The sequence below is a fragment of the Mus musculus genome, chromosome 13, assembly GCF_000001635.26.
Source record: "Mus musculus strain C57BL/6J chromosome 13, GRCm38.p6 C57BL/6J".
Classification (NCBI taxonomy): Eukaryota; Metazoa; Chordata; class Mammalia; order Rodentia; family Muridae; genus Mus; species Mus musculus.
In genome coordinates this window covers 99,013,402-99,021,233 of record NC_000079.6, presented here as the reverse complement: position 1 = coordinate 99,021,233, position 7,832 = coordinate 99,013,402, and positions in this window count along the sequence as shown.

The following is a 7,832-nucleotide window of genomic DNA, read 5'->3' as shown; positions in this document are numbered from 1 at the left end:
GAAGCAGAATCCATGCAGGAAGACAGATGAATGAATGGGTTGATGAATGAGTGTTTGAATCAAGGTCTGTGCAGGAAGACAGACATCTGCACTTCGGTCTCATAGGCCAGGGGCTAAGACCAGACATAGCAATAAATATTTGAAGTGGTCATGAATATCTTGTTTACATTCAAAGAGCTCCAGGAAAGGCTGACATGAGATTCTAGACCTTGAAACCAATCTACCTCCTGCAGGTGAAGAAACTGCAGCCAATGGACTCACCCTGCTGGATGGTGACCCAGGAGCCTGCATCTCAAGTCCCAGGCCAGTACCCTATCACTTCACCTCTCTGGCTGCTGCTGTAGAGCACCAACCCTCACTGCGATGGCTCCAGAGGTTCTTCTTGGCTTTTGCTAGCACAGAGTCTGGAAGAGAATGAATAGGTGGTTCCTCTGATGGCCTTTGTGAAGGTTATTAAACAGAATATACGCAAACCTCCTTTGACACCAACACTCATTTAATTGCTAAGGACTCTCAAATCTCAAGCCAGTGGGAACCTCACTTCCTTCCAACAACTGCTCCACCACACATACTGTCTGGTGTCCCCAAGAGCCACGTTGGGGTTTAATCATCACTGTATCTTAGATGTTTAATAATTGCATGTAAATGCATGCTAAGCACCTGTTACAATAGTTACCATTATTGAGTGCCTGCTGTCTACCATAAATTATCTAAAGACTTGATATGACATGGCCACTCAGTGTTCACAGCAACCCACTGAGAAAGGTGATGGTGTGCCCACTTCGGGTGTGAAAACTGTGTCAGACGCTTAAACGACTTCTCGTGTTAGCAGCTTATAGAGCTGGAAATGGCCCCGGGTAGACTGGGTCCTGCAACCACACTCATAACTTCACACAATTCTGCTGTTGTTGCCAAACATGATAGCGGTTTATTTCTGCACTGTTGTAAGATCAGAGGGGCAGAGTAGTCCCAGGGCTGCCAGGAAGACTCCAAATTCCTCAACAGGTGACTTTGACCTCTAAGGCGGCTTGACTGATAGACACTCCCTGCAAGTGGGGAGGCAGGAGGAGGAAGAAGCTGGCAAGTTGTTTCTTCTCACTGGTCCCTTTCCATTCTAAAACCACTTCAATCCATGGAAGAAATAACAAGACAAATGTAAAAGCAAGAGCAAGCTGCTCAGCTCTGGTTATCAACTGTGGACACACACCATCGCTCCATTATCTCTCCTGGGCAGCTAGAAACCTCGAAAATGACAACAGCTGATCAGAGGCGACATGACTTGGGGGCTTTCTCTTTTATTCTCTTTATTGTTGAGATGTTAATTGCCCCACAAGAAAAATCACAAAAAAATTTGAATATGTTTTTATTTGTTTTGTTGTTGGTGGTTTTTTGTTTTGTTTTTTGAGACAGGGTTTTTGTTTTGTTTTGTTTTGTTTTGTTTTGTTTTGTTTTGTTTTTTGAGTCAGGGTTTCTCTGTGTAGCCCTGGCTGTCCTGAAACTCACTCTGTAGACCAGGCTGGCCTCGAACTAAAAAATCCGCTTGCCTCTGCCTCCCGAGTGCTGGGATTAAAGGCGTGCGTCGCCATGCCCTGCTAAATATGTTTTTAAAGATAAAAAAATATCAAGCTATGTATTGAGATGTAAAGTGAATAAATAAGTTAATTTTTTAAATACCAAGCTAGGGGTGAAGGTGTGTACTCAGGAGGCTGAGGCAGGAGGATCACAGCTTTGAAGCCAGCCTGGGATATCTTACAAGACACTGTCTCAGAAAAACAAGAAAGAAGCCCAGACAGACAGACACTGCCAGTTCTGCTTCTCCACACAATAGGAAGGAAAATCAGAGGTGACACAGGTCTATGGAAGCAACAGGATCTCAGGAGCCTGGATAAACCTCAGAGACCTCCTTATCCAGAAAGTCCATGAATTTCTAAAGGCTGACTGTAGGTCCAGGGTAAAACACAGAAACCTGTCTTCTTTGTAAGTCTGGCAAGAAACAGCAAGGAGGGTAACTAAGAGGGATTTCAGGCGTGAGGGACTGAGGCCTGGGGCCTTTCAGTGTCAGCTCCTCTCCTCCCCTCCTCTATTCCCGGAGGCTACTCTGAGGGCGGAGGCTGCTCTGAGGGCGGAGAGGGAGCCTTGGACACAGGGAGCAGGGGCACGTGACACAGGATCACTCCATGAGCTCCAAGGGTAGAGATAACCACTGTGAGCAAGCAGCTGTCACGTGGCACATTGTGTCTCTGATAAGTTTCAATTAAAAGTAGCAGAATACATCCAAAAAGTGAGGGGGGTGGGAAGCCCAGTGAATTCCCCTTATTGTCCCTTTAGTTTGTTACCATGGAGTTATTGGTATCGTTTCACGGCTCCAGCACAAATGGCTCCGGCACAAATGCCCCTACGATTTATTGCCGGGTTTGGCCCTTTTAATGGATTTTTTTTTTTTCCAAGAGGAGCTTGAATACGGGGCTTCCGTTACACATCCCTTGTGGCATAACCTAGAGAGAGCTTGCAATAAAGTTTACCAAGGCAACAACACCAGCCTTGGCTTAGTTAGAGCAGACTGTTTCTAGATGGATTCTGTTGTAACCCTTTTCCGCCCATCCCGTGACAACACGAAACTGAAGGGTTAATCATGAGCACCCAAGTCTCCTATGTTGTTGAGGTTTCCTGATGGGGGAAGGGGAGGAGGTTACAAAAAGACACATACATTATATTCCATTTTAGAAAGAGACCTTTTATAAATTGAAGAAAAAAAAAATCAATGAAGCCATCCAGGAAGCTGGTAGCTGTGTTTAATTAAGACAAACTACCAAAATGTTCTATCAGGAAAACAAAAAATTATTTATTTAACGATTTAGAAAGTGCTTAAATCTCAGACTCTTAGTTTGTTAGGTGAAGAGACTGTCAATAAAAATCAGTTTGCTGGGGTCTGTGGGGTGTGCCGCCGTCAGCATCAGTCCCAGGATTCAACCAGAGGCCTTTGTCAACCTTCATTAGCTACTCTGCCTCCAAGGGGAGGAAGAGCATCTATCCGGTACTGGTACTCGCTGACAAACCATTAAAAAGAAAGCATTAAGCCCACTGGTCTTCTAAGCCCAGGGGAGAGAGGGGAAATGTCCTAGGATATCAGCTGTGACCAACTAACATGCAGAAGGAATGGGGGTGGGGTGGGGTGGGATAGGGTGGGGTGGGTGGGGTGGGGTGGTGAAAAGGACTTGAGTGGCTTTTGCCAGTGACTGCAGACTTCATTCATCAGGGGTGATTTGCTTTTTCTGGCTGTTTCCCAATCTCACTTTCCATAGAGAAAAAGAAAGAAAGAAAGAAAGAAAGAAAGAAAGAAAGAAAGAAAGAAAGAAAGAAAGAAAGAAAGAAAAGAAGGAAGGAAGGAAGAAAGAAAGAAAGAAAGAAAGAAAGAAAGAAAGAAAGAAAGAGAAGAAAGGAAGGAAAGGAAAGGAAAAGAAAAGAAAAGAAAAGAACGGAAGAAAGGAAGGAAGAAAGAAAGAAGGAATGTTGTGCAATTGGGAGGAATTAAATAATTCAGTAAGTGGATAACTCTCTCCCATGGAAATCCAGGCCTGGTGTCACTAAGCTGAAAAGTTGAAGCAGCACTTTTGAGTGAGCAGATGACACAGTCAAAACATTTTTTTAACATTTTAATTATTTTTATTTTATGTAAATGAGCACTTTGCCTGAACATGTGTTTCTAAGTCACATGTATGCCCTGTGCCCACGGAAGCCAGAGAAGGCACTCTATCTCCTGGGACTGGAGTTATATATGGTTTTGAGCCACTGTGTGAGTGCTGGAAACCGAACCTTGGTCCTCTGGAAAAGCAGCTAATACTCTCAACTACTGAGCTGTCTCTCCAGCCCCAAAAACCTTTCACTCATAATATAACACAAGAGCAGCAAGACCCACAGTGTTTGCTTCTTTCTTACATTTTAAAACTGTCAGGTAACATTATCATGCTGTTTATTCCTGTGATATCTGACTTGTACTGATGTCAGTGGCCACCACTCTAACTAACCTCACTGGGTGCTTAGCATTATCTCCTGTCAGCTCCTTAGACTGCCCACCACCCAGAGTGGAGCCCTTCAGACTCAAATACATCCATAGGTTCCCATGGCAACCTGATCCGAGTGATGACCCTGACTAAGGAGACATGAGATCAAGGCTGAGATTCCATATTTTTTTGTTTGTTTTTGTTTTTTCAAGACAGGGCTTCTCCCTGGCTGTCCTGGAATTCATTCTGTAGATCAGACTGGCCTCTAACTCACAGATCCACCTGCCTCTGCTTCCCGAGGGCTGGGATTAAAGGCGGTGCAACCACGCCCAGCCAGATTCTGTATCTCTAACAAGCATCCAGGTGCTGAGAGTCTCGCCCTGAATGTAAATCCCATTAGCATTGATCTCTAAAATTCCCAGCAAGAGATAGAATCACAATTAACAATCACCTGTGAGTTGGTTCCTGAAAGGTAACAGTGACTGTTTTGAAAGAGAAGTCTATTTTAGACAGGAATTCTAAAATCCAGATCTAGTCTTCTTAAAGGCTACTTCCACAGATAGACATCATTTTAGCTCCCACAGAGTTTCTTTCAGGTCGACCAGTATTGGCTTCAGGAAGTGATCCAAAACTGAGCACAAAGATCCACTTAAAGCAGAGTTCCAATCCAATACGTTCCCGCGGCTACTCTATCGACCTCTGCTTGGCTCTTCCTCTGCAGTGATGTTCATCAACAAATTGAAAGGTGCTCTCTTTATTTTTGAAAAGCTCTTCCCAGGAACAGAATTCAAGTTTATTCCCTTGCCTCTAGCATCTGCCATTCAAAGTTCATTTACATGAGGCCTAAATAAGAGTCCTACAATTATCAGCACTCGTTTGCTTTGAAATACATTAGCCTGGTAAGACTAGACCATGGAGGTAAAACGCCGAAGGTTCAAAACAGTCTAGTTCATTTATGACAGCGTGACTCTGGTTTTGGTGTGTTGTTTTGTTTTTTTGTTTTTTTTTTCAGTTTATTGCAAGAAGAGGTTACACTAGTCTGAGTTAAAAGTGGACCCCCAATGGTGACATTATACAAGCTGTGAGGGTTTTACATTTGTGATAAGAGAAGAGAGGAACATTCTATTCAGGGCAAAGAAATCTTCATTTACACTTTAAAGAGCTACAAGTATTTAAGACCCATGAACCCTCCGATGATTATCCTTAGGCAGTCGAGCCAGTCTCTATCAGAGACACTCATGTTCCTTTGCTCTGGTCACCTTGTGACTGAATTACTCCCCATATTCTGGATGCTCTGAGAGAAGCTTTGCAAATTTCTTCTTCAGTGACTTTACATAGTTCTTTTTGTCATCAGCATGGGGTTACTCTCTTGGAGAGAAGTGTGTGTGTGTGTGTGTGTGTGTGTGTGTGTGTGTCCGTCCCTACTGTTTCTCTGTTGAGTTCTTATGTGGATAGATCATCCGTGCCAGCCTTTAATAGCAAAGGAATAGAAAGAACGGAGATCTTCCTCAGGGTAACTGAGGGAAGGGAGGGAAAGAAGGCTCTCAGATTCTTGATGGTTTTGAGTAGGATGCTAATACAACAATGCTCAGCTCTCTATTTCTTCTGTGTGGACCCCAGAGATTAAGGTCAAACCATCAGGCTTAGTAGCAAGCTCCTTCACCCACTGAGGCATCTTGCGGACCCCTTAGCTCTGCTTTGATTTGTTTTGTTTTGTTTGTTTGTTTTTCAAGATAGGGTTTCTCTGTGTAGTCCTGGCTGTCCTGGAACTCACTCTGTAGACCAGGCTGGCCCCAAACTCAGAAATCCGCCTGCCTCTGCCTCCCAAGTGCTGAGATTAAAAGCTAGCTCTGCTTTTAATATTTACTTTCTCCTAGTAATCTTGTAACACTTCATAACCATCCCCTTGATGAGTCTTAACTCCGTTAAGGGGATGGATACTTCACAGTTTTTGGATTTACAATGCTAAAATACAAAAAAAAATTAATTTTTCTCTAATTCACGTGCACACTAAATAGAATATAGTAATAATACCTTGAATATAGATCTCTTACTGAGGATAGCTAAGCTCACCAAATGCATGATTAGCAGGCTCAGACATGACCATAGTTCCCCATGAACATAAGGAAAATGGTAACAATAACAACAACAAAAACCAGCTAAACATATTCATTCCAGAGAAATTATGATCTACACTGCACTACTGATGAGAATAATAATAATCAATGCTTATAATAAGCCAGAGAATATGCTAAGCATTTTGTATACGAGCAATTGTTCTTTATAACAATTCTACAATGCCCTCAATTCACTGATAAAGTAAGGAATTGTTGAGAGGTTAAATAATTCATCCAGTGTTAAAAATACTACTAAGCAGAACCAGGTTTCCCTCCAGGCAACCTACCCTCTGAGCCATGTGCCAGATGCTGCCCTGGGCGACAGTGATGATCACTGAAATCATCCAGAGAGACAACACATGTGTGCATCCTTAGCATCCCCTGTGGGATGGACCCCTCTTAGCCTCTCCACTGAGATCCACCCTATCCCTAGTCATCAGGAGTGGGATAGCCTTCTCTCCAGCAGAGGCCAAGCTTGAACTCAGAAGTCTTCTAAGCCCAGTGTTCATCAACCATCTAAACCGGACACGTGGATCAAAATGTACTCTTCCTAATTGAGTACATGAAACACAATCATTTATTGATTTCAAAGTGAATGTATATGCAAAAAAGAGGTCATTTTAAACTAGCATTAGTCTCATCTCTATCTTATAACCAGCTCCTGTTTCAACGAGTTTCACATCAAAAATAATTGCGTACCTGGATGTAATGGTGCACATCTTTAGTACCCGCCTCTCCACTCCAGAGGCAAAGGCAGGTAGATCTCTATGAGTTTGAGGCCAGCCTCATCTACACAGGGAATTCCAGGCCAGCCACGGCTACATAGTGAGACCCTGTCTCAAAAACAAAACAAAAAAATATAAATAAGAAATAAATAAATGTTGTTGATATGATATGATATGATATGATATGATGATTGCAGGTCCTGAAGAGATAGCTCAGTTGTCAAAAACACTTGTTACTCTTCCAGAAGACCCAGGTGTGATCCCCAGCACCCACATGGTGACTCATTGCCAATGCCCTTTTCTACCCCCCTTCCCCACACACACAGGTATTTACACGCACATGATGCCCAGACATCCACATAGGCAAAACTATCACTCACAGAAAATAATAAAGAAATTTTAAATCCATAAACACTTTCTAAAAAGAAAACAAACTAAACCAAACCACAGAGCTTCAAAGATGGCTCCATCCACACAGTGTTTAATGGGCAAGGCAGCAAAAGGGTCTAATTTCAATCCCCCCATAATCCATGTAAAAAAGCCAAGTACACCAGTGTGGGCCTATAATTCCAGCACTAGGGAGGTAGAGACAAGCAGATTCCTGAAGCTCACTAGCCAGCTATTCAAACCAAATTGATAGATTCCAGTTTCAATGAGAGCCAGTTTCAAAAAATACAGTAGAGAGTAATGCTTAATGTTGACCTCTGGTATATGGACCTCTGGTATTTACACACACACACACACACACACACACACTGCCCCCGCCCCCGCCACTGCCACCACCACCACCAATTTAAAATTTTTTTTTTTTTTTTTAGAATTTTATTTTATTTTATTTTATTTTAAAGATTTATTTATTTATTGTAAGTACATTGTAGCTGTCTTCAGACACTCCAGAAGAGGGAGTCAGATCTCGTTAAGGATGGTTGTGAGCCACCATGTGGTTGCTGGGATTTGAACTCTGGACCTTCGGAAGAGCAGTCGGGTGC